The sequence below is a fragment of the Myripristis murdjan genome, chromosome 22 (assembly GCF_902150065.1).
Source record: "Myripristis murdjan chromosome 22, fMyrMur1.1, whole genome shotgun sequence".
Lineage (NCBI taxonomy): Eukaryota > Metazoa > Chordata > Actinopteri > Holocentriformes > Holocentridae > Myripristis > Myripristis murdjan.
The window spans coordinates 28,359,815-28,385,397 of record NC_044001.1 but is presented as its reverse complement, the minus strand read 5'-3'; the positions used below and the strand labels follow the sequence as shown (position 1 = coordinate 28,385,397).

The 25,583-nt window shown below is 39.4% G+C and overlaps 1 protein-coding gene across 1 annotated transcript in view; it reads right to left on the bottom strand.

The window, feature by feature from the left end:
* The window catches only part of nrxn3a (neurexin 3a), a 445,490-nt gene that overhangs the window by 209,753 nt on the left and 210,154 nt on the right, over positions 1-25,583 (bottom strand). The window lies entirely within an intron of this gene.

Here is a 25,583-nt window from a genome sequence, read left to right as displayed (position 1 = left end):
TCTTGAGAATTTGAGTGGCTGCAACTGACCCAATTTCCCCTTCAGGCATCAATAAAGTATTTCTGATTCTGATTCTAATTAGCGCCCTCATCAAATTAAAATCATAGGTTTGATATGCAAGTAGTCGTTTCTCTTGCTTGGAGCATTTGTATCAGTGTGAAAGAGGCAAGCATATCATTCATGAAGGGGTTCGCGTCATTTTGGAGAGGTCGGTGCCACTGCGCCCCCCTCAACTAAAGCCAGGAAAATGGCACGGCGCATATTGCTTTCGCTAAGAGCTGCTTTTGGCTGGTGAGGGTGATAATTAACGCCAAAGTGGCACCGAAATTGCACAGCGCCGCTGATCTGCATAAGAAACACATTCAGCTGTGCCACTCCACCCATCGCAGCGCAGGCGAGTTCAGATTAGACCATGAAAAGCCCAGTTAGCGCCTGATGCTGGTTAACACGGGCTCAACAATAGAGCCAGCGCTGAACAGGCCATATTGTTAAGTTGAAAACTCGTTGCTGATAATGATAATCACAACACTTCCAGGCAAGCCACATGACTTCTCTACTCTACGGGGCAAGAGGGTGATAATAATAGGATTATTTGTAAGTAGAAGGTGAGCTCAGAAGCCAAGACACTCTGCGGATTTGGACACCTTCTTAATTAGTCTGAGCAGTTGGCCTTTTAGTGAACATGCTCACTAGAGCTCAACTAATGATGGCACACTCATTATAGGGCCCCGACACTGGAGGGGATGACCGTTTTACTGCCAGACATAAATCTGTCCTCAGGAAAACCTTGAAGTGGGCGACTGCATACCTGCAAGCAATGAAACAGGTATCTTGTCCTCCGCCTCCCAAACTGCTCACTTTTCAGTTACAGCAAGGTCCAGACCCAAACAAGTTCAGATTCTAATCCGTAATGCAAATTATTTGGCTTGCTAGCTACTGTTAGCGACTGAATTAGTTTATAATACAGAAGCACTGCATATGCTGGAATATGATATAAAATCTAGTGGCCGTGTTATCGTACCATCGTAAAAAGGTTTAGCAATATACCACCATATACATCACTGTGTGGCAGCAGTCCATGGAAACTCACAAGTTCCCTCATAATTAACATCAGTGGAGCTCATTTGCATACAAAGAGGATTCTGAGAGATTAAAATCTGTGGCATTATGATTTGTGGGCTAGCACTTTGTAGGTCTTTGGCTTGGGGGGGTGTGGATGCTGGAAGTGAGTGAAAGTACGCCGACATTAACCCTTAGAAAGTGAAACCTGGGCAAATTCACTTAATTTCTTAAAAAAAAAAAAAAAAAAAAAAAAAAAAAAACTGTGGGGAAAGGCAATTGAAAAGTAGAAAATTCCCTCTTAAACCTCTTAACAAAATTCACTGTATTATTATTATTATTATTATTATTATTATTATTATTATTATCATCTAATTGATTTTTTTCAAAAGATAATTTTCTTGCTTTTTTATTAACACATTTTTGGAGTAATTTTGTGCTAATTGTATGGTAACTTTCCTATAATATATTTTGAACAGTTGTCATTTTCTGTAATTTTCTGTAAGTCATTTTCTGGTCATTTCTTTTTCCTAATTTCTTGCTAATTTTCCAGTAAATCTTTATTAATTTCCTTTTTTTTTTTTTTTTATAGCCCACCTGTATGTGTCCTAAATATGATTTCTAGAGTACTACTAACACATGCATCACATACATCATAACACACACACACACACACACACACACACACACACACACCATTAATTCAGTATTATATGAATAACTATATTAAAAAGACTTGCTCATTCATCACTGAGTTCAGCATCATGCCTCTCTTCTGTCTTGATGAAAACATTGAGCTGACAAATGAGTGCTTGACTGCTGTTTATGCATGGGTTATGCATGTTTTATTTCAGATCTTGTATTATCAACCTGTGTGATGCAATCACTATTTATTTTTTTTTTTTTTTACCTTGTAATCATGTAAAGCTGCTGTGTTGTGAAGGGGCTGTTGCATTGTGATGAATCACAGTGGTTTCTGTGGTCCAAAAAGCTTTGCCAGTGACTACTTTTTGTCTTTCATGGGAAGTTGGAAAAAAAAAAATCAGATTTGGGGGTGATTTGTAGTGGCCTACAAACATCAAGGTCCCATGTTGATGAAATTGGTGCTGAATAAAGACGTAAAAGGGAAAAGATATTACCATAAAAATCTCTGCATCTCCTCTGCGCAGAGAAAAAATAAATAAGTAAGCTGCAGACGTCTGTCGGCCGGTTGGAAACACTGACATCATTAATTGTGTTCCCATACTATTCAATGTAATGCTTAATGTAGCATCTCCTCACTGCTCCTTATTAGCATGCACTATTCCTGGCCTGTGCCGGATCAGTTTGCTTCAGGTCTCTCAGACACAACCAATTATCAGTTCACTGTCACAGCCAACGATCTATGAGGCTGGGCAAAGGAGGAAGTTTGTTGGAAGCATGGAAATTAGAGTCATTTGTTACTTTTCCAATTGTCTTACTCTCACTGATTTACCTTTGCAAAGACTCACATTGGGTTTTATATGTGGGACAGGGTCGTTTTCAACAATGTTAAAGCTGGTACAATGTTTTGGATTCTTGTCTTTGTATTGTATCAGTTTTTCTGACTCAGCTGGATACAAACTAAATACTAAATACTAGGAATGCACCTGAACCTGAAGCCATATTCAGCAAGTAACGAATTACGGCTTTCTGATTCATAAATTACTCTACCGAACATTTTGTTTTTTTAAGTTCGACTTTAGATAATATAAATTGTTATGGGAACAGTTGGTTAAACCTGGTCATTCAGTGGTGGGATCACTGTGAGGGATCACTCAGAATGCACATGATCTTGGATCAGTAATGTCCCTTTGACTTGGTGACTCGCCACGATTCTTACAATTCTTGCACTTTGAGGTGTGTAGTTCTGAAAGTACATAATAATATTAAATTACACAGGTAAAGATTTGAAACAGTTACATCAAATAAAAATTTTAAAAGTCAATGACCTATCAATGATATACACTCATATTAACATGCAACCAGTCATAAGCTCACCGTCAGTCACCGTCTTCATAGCAAGCAAACACTTAACTGCCCTCTAGCCGTTACAACTTCAGACTTGCATCATTAGTGTAATAAAGTGGTGATGTAGGGCAGGGGCGGACTGGGACAAAAAATCGGCCCGGGCATTTTGGACCAGACCGGCCCACCACATTCGATCACGCACACCTTTCCGGTCTTTTTGCTCTCTTATACCAACTGTGCAACTCTTTAAAGCCATAATGCCATACAATTAGTTAGCTGTCATCAGCAGTGTTAGGCACGTCACTTTGAAAAAGTAATTAATTATAGTTACTAGTTACTTCTACTAAAAAGTAATTAATTACCAGGAAAATCAACTATTACGTTACTTTTTAAAAAATTTTTCAAATATGTCAAATTACTTGGCTGCCCCAGTCATACTGGCCTATAGTACTATAGTGGAACAATAAAATACAATAGATGAATTGGAACTTTTTTATTCTATTGAACAAGCCACAACTGGCCAACGCCTTTTGGGCATCTACTTCAGATTAGTAAGTGCAGGTGCCTATCAACATGAATGGAGAATGAGCCCAGACTGCACATAGGAAGGTCATGGTGACAAAGTATACCACACAAATCCGTGTTTAAATCTGAATCTGATTCGATTGGTATATATATCTACCCATAAAGTTAGAACAAGGCATTAAAAAAGGCAAAAAAAAAAAAAAAAAAAAAAAAAAAACAAGGCAAAATAATACTAACAATAATAATAATGATAATAATAATTTAGCACCTGGGTTACAAAACAAATTCACAAAGAGTACAGAAATGAAAATTACAGAAACCCTAAATGCCACTGTGTGTGTTATCTAGCCAATGACAGGCAGAATAATAAGAATCACTTCATTGTCATGGTTAACAACAAAGTGAGGTACTAAAGTAAAAATGCACCATTGTCTGGGGGAATTGAACCCCTGAACTCCAGCACGGCAGACGGAGACACTACCCGCTCTGCTATCAGGATTATGTCCCTCTCACATTGTTTGGGCTCATACTTTATTCATGCTGATAAATTACGAAAAACTCCAAAAGCGAAAAAGTCTGATCGGTTTGAAAATTGACAGCCGCTTTTTTTCTCGCAGTTTCTCTGCACCACTTTTGTGTTTTCTCTCCATCTCAGTAGATCCTATGAGATAACGTTCGACCCGCGTTGCACTGCACACCGGCGCACCGAGCCACAGGCTCGTGATGTGATTGGGCCAGCCCCGTGTCAGTGAAGAAGAATAACCAATGGGCCGCAGAGCAGCGTGTCTCAAGGGCTGGCCCGGTGGTTAGTAAACAAACTCTTGCAATGACTTTATTTGCCGAAATCATTATGCAGGCGGGACCAAACTACGCAAAAGGGGTTGTTTAGCAATGTGATTGGGCCAGCCCAGTGTCAATCGGGCCGCTGATCTACTGGTTGTATGGGCAGGCCAGCTATTTAAATAATAATTAAAAAAAAAAAAAAAAAAAAAAAAGTTTCGGGGGACTGTCGGCCCACGTAGCACATCGGCCCACTGGGCAAATGCCCGGTGTGCCCGATGGCCAGTCCACCCATGATGTAGGGAAGACTGGGGACAGTTACAACAGGGGGACGGTTGCAACAGAGCTGGTTCAGCCAATCAGAAACAAGCTAGAGTGATGACACTCACACTGAACATGCTCAGTAAGATCCTCAACTCAGCAAGAACACTGAAGACAAAGCAGGAGGCAGTTTTCTTCATTTATTTGGAAAAACGTGTTTTTGCGGTATGAAAGTAATTTTCACAAATACTTTTGTAGTGATACTGTATCAATATGTTATGTGAATTGATCCAATCTTTATTTTGTTTGCAACGTGTTTATGTTGTCTTTGAGCTGATATGGTTAGCATTGCTCAGTGGCTGTCTGTGTAGCTAGCACATGCTGTTCTGTCATGGCTGCCAGTCCGGGGACGGTTGCAACACTGCACCAAGCTTATTGTGAACAACATGTTTTATGCAACCAACTTTAAATGGTATGGGAAGTTAGTAGACAGTTGAAGGTTAAATATATAAAAATTTGGTTGATCTAGTCCAAACAGTCCCGGAGTAACAGAGAGAAATGTAAAAAGTGTTGCAACCGTCCCCGGTCTCCCCTAATAATATTAACTTCAACACTTACTTGTCATTGGGCGTACACAGTTTAACATTCTAAGCTGACTAAATTACGAGTGGATTACTAGTGGACATGCTGTCGCACTGCTCACCTCATGCTGTCTACACTGAAAATGAAACTTATCTCTGCTGCATTAACACTGTTGGCTTCATCTCATGGGGGCGCTGTGGGCTCTATAGTGGGAGCTCCTTGGCATTCAGAACATATATAATACATATATTTTAATGCGACTCAAAACACCTTCCTCTGATTCCGAATCCCAATTATTTTGCAAATACAAATACAAATACAAATACAAATAGTGGTGCTAAAGAGTGTGGTCCTGAGCCAGGGTAAGCACAAGTGAGACACAAATTATGACTAATTTGTCTATTGCCAACAACTTCACAATATGATACATAACACAATACAGAGGCCATAATATTTTGAAACACACTGATACTGAACACTGACTATGTCCCACACAAAATTTAGTACAACAGCTATTTATTAGAATGTATGTCTATCGGTTGAACAGAATGAGAACAATTAAGACCCACAGAAATCTTAAAAATAAACTAAAATAAAATATTACGTTTTTTAACACACAGGTTATAGAAGCAAATTATTATTATTATTTTTATTTTTAACTTAAAAAAGTGTTTCTGTTTTCTCTTATGCCTTGGTGCAACAATAATGCATATTCTCTGGACTTTAAGTGCACATCCTGCATACTGCATATGTTTGCCTTCAGTTTTGTCAAGGCACCTGACAAAATCGTTTGACATGATATATCACTGTATCGATTTTTTGGCACAACCCTACTAGCTCATATTTGATATGGGATTTTATATTTTAAACTTGCATCTAGCAAACAGTAGCATTGTTTTGTGAATGTCGGCCGTAGTCGTCCATTAGGAATGGCAAGCTATCACAGCTGCCATACCGTGGAATCAGATTTATACACACAGCATACACGCTTTCAGGCTTATCTGTCTATGAGAGAAAAACAGACCTCTGATAGGTCTATAATTTGAGTGTCAGTGAGTGAATTTGTTGGTTCCTGCATGATTTTGGACAGTGTTTTTTGGAAGAATTTTTCCCAGCTGCTTTAGTTAAGAGCCCAACAGCCTGAACAAATAGTGTCTGTGATTGTAGGTGTTTTTTTACAGTGACAAATGATTTCAGACATTTTATTGAAGACTGAAATCCACCTGTGTAGTCAGGCCTTTGTACTGTGAAACTTTAATTAACAGCTGGGGCTTTTATTTGCTTCAGTCACTGCAGCCGGCCTGTATTTGGGACAGGGATTTATAAGAGACCTGCCTTTGACTTCTTTTATACAAAACTTTGCTCAGAAAAGATGAGAAATATCATCAAATTGTTTATTTGAATAAGAAGGTAAATGAGACCGGCCCGTATTTGTTATCATATGCAGTAAAAGGGACTAAAAGGTAATTATTTTCATATTTTCATAGTTCATATTCATCACTGTGTATTTCTGGGATGCCATGTCACACTGCCATATCTTGGCTTTTGCTGAAACAACACCACTGATGTTAACAATTGTAGGCTTTCTGCAGCTGCTGGACTGATGTGTTGACATCAGTAGCAAGGACAACTAATGTGCACATTGGACAAAAATTAGCTGTTGGCATTATGTAACATGCATTTTGTTATATAGTCGAATCTCTGTCCTGTCAAACAGTTCAAACGGCAGAGTTACAGTGTTTTATAGTGGAATTTTTTCCGTTCTTGTCCCACTGACATCAAAATTAGAGGCACCAACGTCTGGCACCGGTGCAAATTTGGGATACTGTCACCATGACATATTGGCCCTTCCCTCTTTATGTGCTCCTTGCCACATTCCGGGATGTAACTCTGTGATTTTCTAGCTGTGAGCAACAATTCTCTTAGTTACAGCAACACTGTGCTAATGCAGCCATTTAGGTGTAGGTGTACCGTTTAAAGATTTTTTTAAGTGCCTTTTAGAATTGAATTTGAGACCAATTTAACTGACAAAGCAGAGGCCATTATCAGTTTATCTACACAATGTCCAGTTTTATTTATTACAGCAGATGTCATCAGAACAAAACATTTGTCCTGTTGTATTAACCCTGTTCTGTGTTAACTGCTGAGTAGGAAGTTGTGCGGGTCAGCTGAGAAGTGCAGTAATATCCACCACAAGAAGTCATCACCAGCGCTGCTTTCCCTTCATGAATCTACACAGTTCATAGCATTTGTTTTTTTTTTTTTTTTTCAGAAGACCGACTTGCCAACTCTTTCTCAACTAAATGTCACCAAATGTAAACACCCTGTAAGTAGCACTATCTAATAATATTTATGCCTTTGAATGAAACTTAATTAAAACGAAGTTGTCATTACATAGTGGGAAAAGCTCATCTCTGGATTGAAGATATTTCTTTCTTTCTTTTTCTTTTTTTTAACAGATAATTTAAAACATTTTAGTCTGTAAATTACCCTGTGATTTAAGTCTGAAAATTATCATGCAATTTGTTCTTTGTTATCTTTTTGAGGGGGGTGTTCTTTTTTGCCAGCTTCTAATTAGCAGTAAAGAGTCAGAAAAAGGAGGACAGCTCCTGTTGGAGGTTGACTATCCATGAAGTCATGCTGAGGTAAACATGCTGGAAAACAAACCAAAGTGAAATATCACCTTAATTGACTTGACAGTGACTTAAAGAGGGTGTAAAACTCAATATGGGTCTGCATCCAGATACATCATCAGGCCCTGACTCCCTGGACACCTGGTCATCAATATACCATGTCAGAGTGTCTAGAGGTTAATGTCACCATCCAGTATATCTTGTTCCAGCACACAGGGCTGGTGTATGTGGTAACATGCCAGGTTTAGGTGACGTTTGCTGAATGTTCTGTCCTCATAAGGTGGATTCATGTACTGAGTGTTGATCATGTTTGGCAGCACTCACACAGACATTTGTAATACCTACACATACCATTCTGATGCACGTTTAACTGTGCCTCAGTCCTGACACATCCATTCCCATCCTCCCCTAATCCTATGTTAATGCTGTTTTCCACCAATAAGGAATTAACACAGACATAATTTTGAACTGTTGTAAGCATTTCAACCAAGAATAAATTGGTTTTGGAAACATGGAATGTTAGAACCAGCGGTACCTTAAGTGGGATTCATGTCAACAACAAGCGTGGGTGTGTATTACTCGACAGGGAAAGATGGAGATGATGGAGGCATCGAAGAAACAAAACTATTACATTCAATTTGAACACCTATTGCATTTCAGGGAAAGATGGGCAGGAATACAAGAAAAAATTAGCTCTATCTCAGAATTGCTGACGATCTGGCATAGTCTTGGTTCATTAGGACCCAGCACCAGGTCAGCTATTTGAATAACTTGGTGTGTCCATCTCATTTTTATAAATACCCACGGACACATTTATTGCTGTTTTGGTTTGTCTTTCATTACTGTACATAGTTTTGATATCATATTCATAATTAGCTAGCAAGCAAGTGCTAATTAAGTATTGGTAATGGAAAGCAACCAGAGAATTTTCAGCATAACTTGTAGAAAATCAAAGATTTAAATGGTTCAAATCAACCTGTTCATTTTGCACTGGCAAGGCAGAACTATTGTTCATGAAACAAAATCATATCAGTAACAAACGTAAGTATCACCAGAAGAAATGAGACGTGTGACAATTGCCTTTTTCTGCCTGGTGTAAATGAAATCCAGCTACATTTGCTTGGATCTAGATACAATCCAGATAAGAGACTAATTTTGATACCGAGTGGCAAGGGCGGCTAACAGCTTCATTTCATCTAGACCTGCTCTCAAACAGCTGCCCTGTATTCTCTATTCCAATACAGCAGACACTTAGCTTTAGCAAGAGGTGGCCTCTTCATTCACAGTCTTGGTGCCAGTGGGAGGTGGGGTTTGAGTTAACAGCTTTAGTTAATGTGATTTATCTGAGCCTCTATCTTATCCAGCCTCTCCTCAAACAGAATTATTTTCAGAGGAGCTGAAGAACATACGATGGACAGCTCCCTCCGTCACTTTCTCATCCCCAGCCTGGCTAACAACATATACCATAATGAGGAGTCGCCAAGCCCAATACATCTTAATAATGTTTGTGTCGTGGTGTGGTGGCACCATGCAGCCACTCTGCGAGAGCAAGGGACGTAAGTACTTATACTCCAGAACAAAGCGAGCAAAGGCAGGGAGACAAGGTAGCAAAGACAAGGAAAGAGAAAAAGGAGACAGAATGTTTTTCAATCTGAATGTCTTTGGCTCCTCATATGTTGGTACCAATGGGTTTCTTGGCAGAAGTAAATTCATAGTTTCTGAACCGTGGTCTGACTATGTTTTAACCACAATTTTATTATATTATTACTATCAAACAATCATGAAATACCTTAAGAAACCATGATAGCACTATGGTTAGGACAGTTACCATAAAGTACCATAGTAAAACGGTGATACTACCATGAGTGTCATAATCATAGTTAGGGTTAGGGTTAGGGTTAGGGTTAGGACCATGGTAAAACTGTGGTTACTACACAAAAATATAGGAAAGCATAGGAATACTGGAAGGAAAACTCTAGGATACATTAATCTGAAGCAAAAATAAGAATGAATTTACACACACACACACACACACACACACACACACACACACACACAAAACAATTGAATGAAATTCAGATTACCAAAACATGCAAAAAATAAATAATATAAATTCTCATTACAGATTTTCCAGACTGTGTTTTTCTAGCTGTGGTCAGGGAGGAATTTCCATATCAGTGGATTACAATGGCTAATATCTGAAAGGCTATTTAATAAAAGGCCGATATCAGCCTCATGCAGATCTAATCCCAGTATGGCCCACGTCAAACTGGAAAGGTCCTGGCACATAATTAAGAAAGTTCTGTAATATGCCATACTGCTACAAACAGCGCAAGACTCCATTACTACTGGACAGCTCCCAGGTGTGTTTGTATGTATTTGTGAGCTTCCACATGACAATTCATTCTGCTGGTTAAATTCATCAGTTTCCAGAGCACAAAAAAATGCCATATGGTGTGAGACAGTGCTTGTGGGTAACACCATATTTCAGCAGCATGTTTGCAACATCTGTAATTTCATTTTCACTGCCAAGGCAATAATGGGGAGGGTCTGTGATTGGAACGAATCCCTAATTCTATGAAAAGTCATTCCGAATTCATCTGTCCCAGTATCATCAATGTCGGCCGTTCTCAGACCTGGGTCAGATTAACTTCATGCTGCTATGACTGAAAGGATGGCTCCTTTCCTTGTAGTGACAGGAAACTGTAGCAACATACTGTAGCCACAGACAAGGAAACATCCCATAAATACTGTTTGGGTTTTTGGCTTCTGGAGCCTCCAAAAGGCTCTTAATCGCCTTGAAAATACCACTGTTCTGAAGAACCTTTGATTTTCTTCTTTGATCCACTTTCATATTTCTTGCTTCGCTTCCATTGTTTTTTTGATTTTGCTGATCTTACATTTAATTCATTTTATTTATTTATGAGCACTTTTAACACTTCTGCTATAGCAAATACATATTTATAAACACTACGAAAATTTTAAAATGACTGTTGTAATTCACACAAAAGTAGGGATGCACTGATTTATTGGTGGAATATCCGTCCATTATTGTCCAGGGCTTGAGACAAATGATCTGGGATTTTATTTTCATTATAATTTTGCCTGTCACTTAGAAAATGAAAAATCAGATCGACTGCACATCTACAAGAATTACAACCAGTGTTAGTGTTAGTAATCACTGGCTGTCACTTCAGCTGACAAAGGTGCAAGAACCATGGAAAATATGATTGTGACATGTCGAATAGTACTGACCCAAAAACATGTTGTGCTGTTTAGAGAGAGTAAACGGAGGCACTGTCACAGATGACACAAACCGACCACCTAGACCAGTGAACTGTGAACATCTTCAGATCCCAGTAGGCCCACAAGTCAGGACTGAAGAGGGATGAGGATCAATATCTGATCCTGAGGTGGAACAGGGTCACAGTTTTCTGAGACTCAGGTCTCACTAAGCTGCAGCCTTACCCACGCTGCTGTCAACACTTCATTATCACTAGAGGTGATAATGATAAAAGATAAATTAATGGTATGTAGTATCATGATGTGTTCAATGTAGTCTTGCAAATTTTTGTTTTTAGCAAGAAACTAGAATAGGCTACATTTGTTTGACGGAGAAATTAGTGGGAGTAGGTAACTGTATAGCAGGCTACAAGGGCTTTTGAAACAGTTATTTTTCACAAAATTAATCTTTTTAAAGTGGTTATGAGGTCTTTTTTTTTTTTAAGAAATTTGTATAATTAAATTTATGCTCACTCACATATAGTACAAAGACGGCCTAAAAGACTTTAATAATAATAATAAAAAAAAAGTTCAGCTGTCAGCTAAATTGTCATTTTAAACCTCAGTATTGGCCCAGAATTTCACAATCATTCCTACATAAGCTAATACGTGCAGCAATGCAGTAGGCTGTGTTATAGTTGGAGTCCAAATGACCTAAAACTAAAGCCACTTTCAGGATCACAAAGTTATCAATATGCCACATTTATGGGTCCGACCAGCCCGTAATTTCTCATCCTCTGTGGCAACAGCTCTTGATGGATGGCAGCGTTTGCACTCCTAAGAAGAACCCTCCCCAGCCTCCCAAGGTGACCTCAGTCCCCACAATCAAATGGGTTTTTTAGCACTCTATATTTTCTTGATGGCAAGCGATTGGAAACGTTCATTTTGAACAGCAACTGCGATGAAGAAGGGCCATTTTAACAAGCCTGACAAGCGAGACTTTATCAAGAAGGGATATGGGAGGACAGGACACGATTAATGCCCAACTTCAGTCCAGAGTGGGACAAACATCAATTGAGAAAGTTCTGTAACATGCCATACTGCCATCATAAGTTCATAAATACGATGTAGCGTGTTTCCCTGGAGAGTATGGGCTACTCCTACAAAGGCAAATCTCCAAATAGCCATGGCCTGTTCGTGTGGTCCCAGGACAGAATCAGCACAGAGGCTAAGGTACTGGTATTTTTTTAGACTTTATAATTCTCAAACTGGACGCTGTCGAGCACAGATTATGTCATTATTCCAAAAGGAATGTGCTGCAGACAGCGGGCAGGCAGTTCACATGCGACATCGTGGTTATGGCTCTCCAAAGCACGGGTCTAATGTGTTATAGCATGAAATAGGTAGAGAGGAGAACAAAGAAGGAGACAAAGCTAAACTCAGGGGGCTTTGAGAGATGATTTTCTATATTATTAATTTTCCTGTAACTTTTGGGTAACAGTAAATAGAGGCAGGTCCTGAGTAGATGCAGGTCCCAAATACAATCTGCTTTCTTTTTCTGATTAAAGATAACAAAAGCCTTGGCTACTAACCTAAGTTTTAAAGAATCTATCTTCTCAAACTACCCCTTTAGCAACACAGCGATGTGTAGTAGATCAACCACTATGGTTAGTTAATATTATCTATATAAAATCAATCAAATGAAAGGATCAATTCCCAGTCAAAAACAGAGAGAATTTAGTCATTTTCACTCAATTCTTTAAAGAAAGCCAAGACACAAGTTGCAAGCTGTTCACAGCCAAGAGCTAATTACCTCCAGTATGGCCATCAGGAGATGGCTTGCTGGTGATTACATCACCTGAAAGCCCTCAAAAGCCCTGGAATAAAAACATTTACTCTAAATATTGCTGTGGTACAGTAGAGAATTTTAGAATTGACACTCGAAGGCTTCTGGTTCAAATCCATGGGGTGTCTGGAAAATCTGGGCAGGGAAAGAAAATGATTTGAATGGTACGAACGCGTTTATGCACTCAAACACATTCCATTCAACTGTATGAATAAAGAGGTCCACATGGCCAATCTAAAGAAGTGAAAGACCTTAAACAGCTTCAATCAGCTGGGCTATATATCTTAAGTGGGCCATTCCTCTTCCCCTGAAGCACAACTATGATGGATCCTCAACTTCTCTCTCTATTCAGGAAGCTCAAAACAAAATAATGAAGAATTCCAGTCCAGTCGCATGTGGGTGGGACCCACCACACTCATCACAAGTGAGATGCCCCATCGTATTTCCTGTATCGTATTCAAATCCATTTCCCGGTCGCCGCTGCTCTGTCATGGGAGGTCATTTACTTTCTTATCGCGCCACTTCATCTTTTGTCAGTCTCCCCGTGACAGGCTTGTAATGGATATGAGCTCCTACTCCAGAGATCCATCTTCAACACCCCCGCCACCTCAGAGCCTCCGCCATGTTACCTTTGATCTACTGAACAGAGGCTGAGGGAGAGAGTGGCAGAATAGAATAAAACTGCAAATGATTTCTTTTTATTTTCCCCTTGTTCGGTCAAAATGTTAAGACCAAAGGACAATTTTATTTTCTATACAAAAAATTGTCGTGCTGATGGTGGGGCAACTTCTGAAACCCCAAATGATGCCAATTTTTCTAAAAGCTAAAACAAATTTGACTTTGGCATTCAGAGCACTTAAAAGCTCGAGAAGCTCTCGGTCTTGTCAATGGCATGTCCCGAGTGCTTTCCGCTGAGGGCGACAAAAAGATGGAAGTCTATGTGGCACAGCCACATCTCAAAGAAAAGAAAGATGGAGACAGAAATAAGAGAGTGAGGAAAAGCTACCGTTCTGTCCTTTTTGAGTAGTCATCTCTCTTGCTCACTGGAAATGCAAAGCACATGCTTGAGAAAACAGGCAAAGCAAAAAACAGCCACAGGGTACCATCTGAGTGGAGTAATATTTGGGGTTATTCGCAGCAATTGATTTTCCCTCACTCAAACAAAAATACACACTCCCCGTCAAGCCGTCAAGCAAAGAGAAGAGTACAGGCAGAAAAATAGAACACAAGAGGGAAAACCCCTTTACACACTTGGTCTTAATTTCTCTTTTACATATTTTTCTTTTTTTTTTTACCCACTTCAAAGCGCTGAGGTCTTAAGTAGTCGGTCTAGACAAGACCTGATCACCGCTGTCCACCGGGGGGAACAGAGGAAGATCAGAGGGAAGGAGAGAGCGAGAGAGTTAACAGCAGAGAGATGGAGTTAGTAGGAGGAGTTCCCAGCCAGCTCTGTGCTTTTCTGGCCAGCAGAGAAAATTACAGCAATTTTGTCTGTCTGGGGCCGAGCTGAACTCATCACCTTGTCTTGTGAAATTGCGGCTATCGCAGGGGGAGAAAATCCTTCTGATTTTCAATTGGGAAAGGTGGGAAAAACTCATAGTTAGAGCGGGGAGGTTAAAAGAAAAGTGTCTGAAAGCTCTGCATACTGTTTGTGCAGCCAGGCCGCGATGCTCTACGGCGCCATGTTGGCCCCCGCTCCTCTAAAGACACTGGCACTCATTCTATTTGATGCTGCTTACAATTCATGATCAATGAATAAAAAATAAAATAAAGTTTCTTAGATTCTTGTGCCAGAGAAACTCTGGAATATGAGTGATATGTTTTTTACACATATTATAAATTATTATAACATATATTAATATATATGCTCACAGTTCCATTTAAATATCAGTTGCTTTTTTTAAACAGTTTGTCAAAATATGGACCAAAAAAAAGAGAAAGAAAAAGAAAAAAAAAAGGAAAAAGATGAAAATACCCCTTTCTAAGCCATTGGAATTGGATTTAAGACCAAAACGGGAGAAAAAAAAAATGCATTTTTGTCATCTTAATACTTTTAAAAGCTTAAATTTAGATGATACTATGGAGGGACTTTTTTTTAAAGACATTCTGCTGATATGAAACTGATATCTAAAATACAGCTAAAATTTCAGAAAACTACAAAAGAATGAAATTATTTCTGCTTGACTTTGTGCAGACCCACAGTGAGCATTGGATTTCTCAGCTCACACAAAGGAAAAGTAATAACTGTATATCATATTGTAACCCTTAATGTACAATTTAACGTATTATCGCCCATTTTATTTTGTATACTAATGAACAGAAGCATAATGCTTCAAGTTAAGAAAAAACAATTCTGCCCTGTTTTTCTTCCCCTTATTTTTTCTGTTATTTATTCTATTTTTTTTTTTTTTTTTTTTTTTTTTTTTTTTTTTTTTTAAGAATAATGATTTAATTAACTCAGAATTGTGAGAAATATTTTCTTGGTAAAAATCTTCCATTTTTCTGAATTAATTCTGAGATATCATTAATTCAGTAAAATGGACAAGAGCTGGTCTCAGCTCTTGTCCATTTTGTACTTCACTCCCACCTGCTACTCCGTCTTCATGTGTGTCTGATGTGTCCGTGGATTTTATGCTGCTGTTTGCCCTGAACAGAACTGCCCTCAGGGGATAAATAAGGTGCTTTGATGTTGATGTCTCCCATATTTTCACAATGATTACATATCTCTGTCTTGTCCTTTTTCATGTAGCATGCCACCAGCTAGCAAAATATTTTCTCAGAAATTTCTTAGGTTTACATGTGGCTGTGGAGGGCAACTTTAAAAAAGGACCACACCGGTGATGCATGTTTAATGTAATATCTAATAAAATGTGTATGTTTCACATTTCTGGAAGCGTTTTAGTATTTTAGAACTCCTACATCATTATCCATCCTAGATCCATCAGTCCAAGAGGACTTCAGACTGTCGTCACACCAATATTCCATCACCGTAATAAAGTCCTCCACAACAGTTTTTCCTAAAAGCAGCAGCACTGCTGGGTTTGAAATTGGATGTTTCCCCTGTGGAAATGTTTGCTTTACACAGGTGTTCCAACCAAAAAATCATCTTTAAAAACTGAGGGATCCTGATTGAATATTGTGAAATCTTTAGTACCCCCTGCATGATTTGCAAAATGGTTTGTTGCAATGTGAAATGTTGGAAAACTGTAACTATTCCAAATCATTGGTGTGGTCCTTTAAAATGTATAATCGTCCTGTAATTAAGAGAAAAACACTGCATCTCTTTATGAATACATACAGACTAGGCTATTATTTTTATGCCTCAGTGATCAAGCCGACAATACCACAGTTATGAATTCATTAAAGATGCAGGTTTTGACAACAGGAACTGTCAGAAAGGAAAAACTCATCAGAATGAAGGACACACACACAAAGTCAGCGCTGCTTTGCCAGTGTGTGTGTGTGTGTGTGTGTGTGTGTGTGTGTGTGTGTGTTTGTCCATCACTGACTGCTGTGATACTCCAATGGCTCTTGCTTTACAAAATCAAGTAATCAATAAGATAACAGAGAAAGATGGAGATTAATAGCAAAACCGGAGGTTGTTATCTGTTTCCCATTCAAACCAATGAACCTATTAGTGTAATGAAAGGATGATTAAAGCCCAGGACAGAAAATACTGTCATCACAGAGGCCAGCAGTGAGTAGCACGGAGGTGTGACTCAAAGGAATTAAGAATTCATATTAATTTGATTATCTGGCACACTCTCTCTTCCAGAGTGAAAGACTGAGAAAAAAAAAAAAAAAACATGGCATCTTTCCCAGCTCATCCAAATATAAACATCCATATCTGTTTAAAACGTATTTTTTGTGCTTTTCGAATATTCATTAATATTCTTTACATCTGTAGTAATGACCTGGTAGCTCTCTGGCTTCTGGCTTTGAGCGGATTGCTGATATGATTGGGATGTCCTTGACAATGGGATCAGTATGAATTGTTAAATTCATTGGTTTCCAATTAAAGTCAAAGTGGAAGAAGAAAACTATGCCAAGTGACATAATTCCTGGCCTAGTGGCACTCTGTGACCCTGACTCATTTAACTTTTTTCCACCCGACAGCATGGAACCATGCATGACAGAAACCTAAAAATAAGCTGCATGCATCTGCGCATTAGTGAGGAAAACAGATTTTCTTGAGACTGCTGTAACTGCTTATAAGGCTTTACGTTGTTCACATCAGCAATGCGAAGACAACTGTTGACATACAAACATTAGCTAAGCAGTGCATTAAATAGCTTAATTAATTACCTCATTAGCCTAAATGGTTATGTTTAATATATCATGATAATTATGACAGGACATCAAGCATTTCAAGTGCTTCCCATTTATGGCTGTGCAGTTGTCTGACAAGAGAAATAGAAAGAGAGCAGCCATTTACTACACTGACAACACTGAAACATTAGTGATGGCTGAGTCGGAGGTGACAGGCAGTGGGTTCCTTAATATTACCGGCCGTGGTGTTAATCCTGTGATGGCGCTATTCTCTGCTCTGTCATATTACAGCTCCATTTAGGTGCTGGACGAGTGCAGTTTGAAATATATCAATACAAGACATTTATGTCTTATCATAAGTTCAGTGTAAAGTTTGGAAATATAGTTTAGTTACTCTGGTAGGAATTGACATTGATGTGACTGTCTTCCCACTGCAACAGACTTAGCATTTAACCTCATCACCTACAACACAGGCCTCCAAAATGACAGTGTCACTAACCCAGTCATTTGCTCAGACGGTCCATGGAACCAGTTTGGTCTCTTATACAGAATGCCAGCGGGGCTGTTAGACTCTCAGGGATTTATTAAGCATGCCGCAAAGTACCGCCAAGGCCGCTAAATTTTGCACTAAATTTGGGAGGAATAATTTGTGTGGAAGAACAACATGTCTCTGTTTTCCAAGACAAGCTTTGGTTCTTATTTGTTTTTGTTTTTTTTTTCCATTATCCATTTTGCACTAGGCAGAAGCTGTTGCGGATAGTGGAGCACGGATATGCGCTTTATCTACAAATCATTGACTATTCCTTATGGTTCCAGTGAAGAGAGAAATATGGTCCCAAGGAAGCAGCCAGCACTGGTGGAAGTCTTCTCCAACACTGTGCCTGAATAACTTTAATGTGAGGAAACTGGGATTTTTGAGGAATCGGTCAAACACAACACATCTAAACACATTATCAAGATTTCTCACAGTATCTATCCTGGTTTCTTGTGTGCTTGCAAGCGTAGCTAGTATTTTTCCCTATTTTTTTCTTTCAGCAATACTCATATGACATGAGTGTATTTTCAGTAACAGAGGTGCTATAGAATTACAATAGGGGTAATGTGACAGTACTGGCAGTGTGTCTCTGGGCTTCTCTCCCTCTGTGTGGGACCACATATTGCCTGTCACTCTGACCATAAAGATGCATCTTGGAGAAAACAGGCTACATTTCAGCGACCCAGATTACTTGTTGACTTATTATTAAGATGCCCCCCCTGCTAAAAGTGAAACTTAGTCCCCCAGCTGAAAGTGAAACTGAAAGTGAAAGTGAAACCTACCTGCTAACTCTGGATCACAAGAACTAAATGGTCCAGCACTGTACAGGAAGTTGCCCAGAACAGACAGTAGCTCCATCATTTTGATTTTTTTTTTTCACACTAGAGTTTAACTTAAATTGACTAAAACTTGACCAAACACCGATGTGACCGAACCTGACCCTATCCGTAATTTCTAAATTTTTGTTCAAACCCAGTCTGACCTCCTGAGCTTTGCCGGTCTCAGGTCGGGTATCCACACTCTAATCTCTACCACTGAAATATGCTATACGCCAAACGTCTGACAGAGGGTGCTGTCGTGCACATGTGGCATCATCTGCAAGGAGTGTTTAATCTTTGAACAAAGGTTTAGGGACGTTATTGAGCGTCATTACATAATGACAACAATAATAATACATTTTATTTATGCGTGCCTTTCAAGGTCACCTCACAAGGCAGAGTTAGTTACATGACTACATTTAAGATTTTTCTTTAATGAGTTGAGAGCTCATTAAAGAATGAGTTCTTTAATGATGTTAAATACTGCTCAGGATTAGTGGGAGTTTTAAGATAAAACAGTTGATTTTCACCTAAGATTATTATTGAGAAAACTGTATTCAACTAACTGACATCTAATCTGTTTGGTAGAGGTTGCTAGTTTGAAAACATATGGTTTTGGGTGTTAACATGTAAGGGGATAAGCTGATACAGTTAACAAACAAAACAATTCATCCCACTGATGAAATGATAATACCTCCTCATCAGTCATTTCTCCAGTTCTCAGCACAAATAAAGTCTATTTATAGCAGCATGTTTGCCAGCTGTGGTGGGAAATGACATAACAGGCTATGCAGGGAATCAGCCCATCCATAGCATGGGGGTAGTTAATTGATGGCTTTGCACTGAAGTGTTTATTATATAGTATATTGCATAGTGCAGCTTCCCAGGTGATTCTGCTGACCATTGCCCACACTGCTTTCACCCCAAGTCTCTTTAAATATGCCGCATTCATTTGAAGTGAGCTCATTAACCAGGCAATGGGCCTGCTAACAAGTCATTTATTAGTGTAGTTCAATGAAAGAGCCCTAGATAGTAGAGTTGCTGGTGGACCGAAGCAAATTACAAGTTTTCAAACAAAACTTGTGGAACTGCAGCCCACTATATAGAGCATGACACTGCCAGGATTTGAGGTTCAGTGCCTAATGGGCAAGACTTACAATACAGTATTTTTAAAAAAAAAAAAAAAGTATTCAAGCATCCACCACTCAAGGGAGGGGATGGAAAGATAAATCAAGCAAACCTCAAACAATTAAACTAGTTTCAAATCAATTTCTTCCCAAGTCTCCTGGCTTACACTCTGGCTCTGTAGAAAGAGTAGGTGTTTATGGACGGATATGCATGCCCTGCGGAAGACCCGTCTTCCACCTCTCTGCTAGGGCCACGTCAATGATGCAACCCAACGTCAATAGACAGACAGCCGCCTATTTCAAAGAAAGAGGTGTGTGTGTGTGTGTGTGTGTGTGTGTGTGTGTGTGTGTGTGTTGAGCTTGCAGACACCATATAAATTGAAAGCAGTTGAATTTAAAGAAGAGTTATGGAGGGGCTTGATTTCTCTCTGGGTGGCAGCGGATACCAACAGCAAATACAATTTTCCAAATATTCATGGCTTAAAGGGATAGCTCACCCATTTTGAAAAATTTGATATTATTTCACTCCCCTCAGCTGTTATGTAGGACAGTTATTACTGAGCGCTGGCTGCTTGCTGGATGCTGGATGCTTCAAATGCGATGCAAGGTTGAAAAGAGATTTGGTCAGGTATTAACGTCAGCGTCACTGCAAGATAAAATATGGCAAATGGCAAAAAGTCATTCATTCAGTCAGTTCTGAGCTCAAAGCCTGGAAGAGGTGAAAAAGAAGTGATGCAACTCCAAGTGCAAGGCCAAGACACATCAGTGTGCATGGTGCATGTGTAACAGTTACAGATGGAGGAGAGCTGAGCTGCTCAGGCAGCACCACAGTAATACCCCTCTCCTGATTACACTGGCAAGGCCCTCCAACAACGCCAAAGACATTATTGCATCCATGGATGCAATAATAGGTGTGGAAATACCTATTTATAGCACTCATAATGTCTGTTAACTCATTTATGTGTGAGGTGATAGCCAAACATTGGAAATCAAAACCTTAAAAGACAAATCCATGTAATCCCCAGTAATATTATTCTTAAACAGATCTTGATGATGGCATATTCAGGCCACTTTAGGAAGAAAAAAATTATGGAGCCAAAGAATATTACAGAGGTAATATTTAGAGGGGAAAAAAGCATAGAACATTTGAGATTAAAGTGGTAAATTTCGGAGAAAAAAACTTGAAAATTTGGAGATTATGAAATTATCTCACAAATTTGTGAGAAAAAAAACGTCAGAAAAATAGTTTTTCTTCTACTATGGGATTTAGCTAGAAGGAACTCCTGGCGATTTGAGCCCAGAATCACAATATTCTCTGCAAAGTGAAGCCATGCGCTTCCTTCATAAGAATAAGAGAACAAGAAAGATAAGCACAGAAAATCTCGTAATTTATCATTTTATAATCTCAGAATTTTCAAGTATTTTCCTCATAAATTTGTGTTTTTTTCTCATAAATTCACAACTTTAATCTCAGGAATTCTGATTTTTTTTTTTTCTCTCAGAATGCCCCCATTTACCTGGAGGAGAAAGACATTCTTGATAAGAAAGTAGATTTATGTGCAGTTCCCTGGTTTGTGAATAGTCTAAACTGTATTATATTCCAACATCAAACTGTTTGACTTGGTGTTGTTGTCTCATCCTGTTTGTTTGTTGGCTATGATAGCAGTGATATTAACACTCTGAAACCATTCTGACAGGTTTTCTCTCACCCTCTTAACAACATGGAGTTTGTTTCTTTGTATTTTTCTTCAGGGCAGCTGGCGGTTGCTTGTCTTGCTTTTGTTTGCTTTTTCTTTCTTTCTTTTTTTGGCTTTTTTTTTTTTTTTTTCCCCCAATTTCATTTTCAGGTCTTGTCTTGCTAATTTGCACCTTTTTCCCCAAGTTTTTGTAAGAAATCAAGTGAATTTACTCGGTTTGCTGTGGGGTAATTGTTCACTTGCAGCACTGTGTTGAAACTTAAATTAGCATTGTTACTGTACTTTCAGCTGACAAGCCACTCACAGTTGGCAAGCACGGAGCTGTCATCCAGCTTGTTGTCACTTGTGTGCATTTCAGAGGAATGTACTTTACAGTCACACACACACACAAACAAACACAGTGACCAGCATCCTTTTATGACTCACGCGCCTCTTGTTCAAGCTGTGTGCGGCTACATTAACTAGCGGTGATAAATCTGAGTCATGATGAAAAGCTGCCGTGATGCTGCTGCTTCCAGCTGAAATACTCCATCTCAATCCAAACTGATTTATGATCACCGTGATCATGAAATTATATTTTTCTATGTCTGTATGTGAAAAAGAGAAACTAAGAGCAGGGAGGGTCTAGACTGGTAGACAGAAAAGAAAAGCGCTCCTTCCTGCCGGTTGCCTGCCTCGGCTTGGATGGGCTCGCCTGGGAATGGCTGTTGTTGATTTTTGCATGAGCGTTTCCTCTCTTATCTATGAACAAAGCCTGGGTGACCTTTGGAGGGGTAAATGATGGCAAAGAGCTAATTCAATTACAACCACTGAGTAATGAGACTTGTCAACGGAGCACGGGCTTTTACTACGGCTCTCAGAATAACACCCAAGTGCAGAGGACCTTGAAATGAACACGCCGCACTGAGATTCATACAAACTCACAAAAAAAAAGGCTCTGTGTAGCCTTCTGTATTTCTGTTTGCCATCATCGGGAGCAGTATTGTTTCTAAATGCAAAAGGTGTGCGTCTGCATGTTTGAAGTAGCTTGCACATGCACTAAATGCACTAAATGTAAAACTAGAGGAGGAACTTTTATGCATCTTTTTTTGGGATTGGGACCTGCTGACAGATAAAAGTCAATGCACACCTTCACAAAGTCTACTGTTGAGCACCTGTCTTTATTTATGAAATGCCATGCCAGAGCTTTTCTCTGACATTTGAGATCGACCAATTATCTTTTTTTTTTCCATTCAAGAGAAAAGCTTTAAAAAGGTTTTTCATGATCTATGGTTACCCTTTCTTTCATTTTTGGAAAAGCAGGAACCGTGAATATGAATCTATATTACTTTTCTTTTTTCATCTTTGCTATTTTTATAAAAACTGTATGTTTCCTTTTCCTTTGTTGCACTTTGCTACAGTCGCAATTGTTCACTGTCGCTAGAGTACTTGATGCATTGCACTGTTGCCCTTTTGAGTCGATTAGCTAACTTACATATTGATATTTTTGCGGTTTTGTGTACGTATGTGTATTTGTGCATTATGTGGATATGTGTGTGTTTGTGTGTGTGAGGAGGAGAGCGCTCACATGGGGGGGATTGCCTGGGGCATAATACTGATATGTTAAAAAATTCCCTATGCATTTGTTTTGCTGATTTCACGTTTGGCAATAAAAGGATATTATATATATAAAAAAGGACGTACTAAAACATTCTAGACATTTGCATGTGGGGCCTCTTTGAATTCCCTTGCCTGTATGCATGCACTTTTACCTGGACACAAAAAAAGCCTTGACACCTCTAACTCTCCCCAGAGTTGAATAAGATAGCCAGGGCTTCCAAAGCTCTCCATCTCCTAGATTATCACCCCTCACAATACGTGGATTAACTGCAATGGAGAAACCTGCCAGGCTAATCTTTTCAGTGAAACGTTCATTCCCGGGGACTTCATTTCTGAAGAGCTAGGTTTGTGTGTGCATGTGCATGTGTGTGTGTGTGTGTGAGAGAGAGAGAGAGAGAGAGTGTGTGGATGTGTGTGTGTACGCTAGCTGCCGACTCTTTGGATTTGAGTCGGTCGCCAATCCCTAGCAGAGGAGAACAGGCTATTATTGTCCTATTTCCGATTAAGCGCACCGAGGCAGTTACCTCACACCGTAGGTTCATCAGTGCGAGTGGCGCTGGTGAACTCAGCAGGGCGTTGCGAGGCTGGGGGGATTATTGGAAAAGATCCAGGGTTCAGAGCTGAACATGAACCCTTCTCTGCGGATCGACGCCAAGGAATGGCCAAGTTTCTTTTCAGGCAAAGTCATGGTAAAAAGCTGTTCCTTGAGGTGAGTTATTGAGCGGGCAAAGTTTAGTGCTGTGTGTATTTATGAGAGAGTGCATGGAACAAAGCGCATTGTAAGAATATAACAAATTGGCTTTTGAATGATTTGCATAACTACACATTCTCAATTTGGAACCATTTTCCATTGTGATTATTTAATATTGTATGGCACATGTTTTCAAGCCAAGTAATTTATCATCTCAATATAGTTTGAAAGAATAAACTGAAAATTTACATTTTCTGAACTGCGACTGCAACAGTGTGTCTGATAAACAGTCATGCCATTGAATTAAAAAGAACAAACGGAGACAAAGTAACAATGTTTTTGTCTTTCGTCTGTCTGCTGGCATGCACGTCTGTGTTTTGTGGGTGGGTGAGTGTGTGTGTGTGTGTGTGTGTGTGTGTGTGTGTGTGTGTCTTCCTGGGCTTGAGCTGATGATGTTCTTCTGCCCCCCAGTGGCCAACAGAGTCAGTGCACCCAAAACAAAGGCACTTAGTGGAATCATTATGGCCATTTTGAGTAATTATATTAGAAAGAAGAGTTAATTGCCTCACTGGGCTCTCATTAGTCACTGTCGACAGCATTTCAAATCAATAAATCAACGCAGCTTAACACAACACACAAATGTGGTCACACAAAGCCACATATACAGATCCTGCAGCTAAACATGGAAACGCTGTGATAATCTGACATATGTTGCAGGATGAAGTCTTCTCTCTTTGCCCTTTTTACATCTGAAAAGTTCAAATATTTGCAAGAACACTGTGGTTATCACAGGGATCCAATGAAAATGTCATAATTGAGCACTCACTGAGGCTATGGTCCAAAGAAAATACTATATAATAACACAACATTGTAATTCATGCTGATACTTTTATTAGACCATATCAGGCAAAAGTGGACACCACAGCAGATAATGAGCTTAAAGGAATAGGTCACCCATTTTGAAAAATGTGATATTATTTCACTGCCCCCTTCGGTGGTGACATTGTCCTCTCATCTTTACCGTATTGGTGCACATCATCGGAATCAAACTTTGTTCACTATCACCTGTGTACACTCGGCTGTTTCACCTGCATATACTCAGTAGTCATCTGCATACACTCTAATAATCTGTGTACATTTGGTTGTCGTATGTGTATTTGAGTTTCGACATTTGTAAAGTGATATCAAACCTTCTCTGCGCGCAGCAAAAGCAATCTAAATTTCTAAATGAACATGTTGGGATGTGCCATGAATAGGCTCACAATTATAGTCAAAGAACGCATAATAATCACTTATTCAGAATTCTGGCCTTTTCATGTCATTGCGTTCCGGGCTCACAAAGAGCCGTCCTTGGGCCTATAAGAACCATCGCTTTTTTATTCTTTCATCCACCCGAGTAGTAAGCGGAAAACAAATATCAATCACTGGCGCACACATACACACACCAAAGGCTGATATCTCTATTGAGCTGCAGACTTGACACACACATTAGTCTCCTGCCTTTATTCAATTAAGTCATTTTGTATCAGCCCTAACAGGCTTTTGATTCAGTGCTCCGACTTGGAGAAGTATGACAGGCCGAGTCTCTCTATCTGTCAGGGGTCAGGCGAGTGCAAGGCAGCAGAGGAGGCGAGCGGCAGCAGATAGAGTCAACAAAAGAGAACTATCTCCGCTGTCAGCCTTCAATCTTCCAAAAGGTCACTCTGACTGTTGAAGTTGTAGCAAGAAAGGAGACAGACAGCTAGACAGATGAGAGAAGTGTGTTTCAGCTGAGGAACGGAACAGTGCTGGTGATACTCTTCTCCAAATCAGATCTTCCAAAGATTTCAGTCGGTAGCCTTTCAGTCAGACACCCTCCTCTCTGATGATTACACTACTAATTAAGGATAAACCGATATGAGGTTTTGAAGATACAGTAGTGAGGTAGTGCTGTAGGTCTGGGAAACTAGA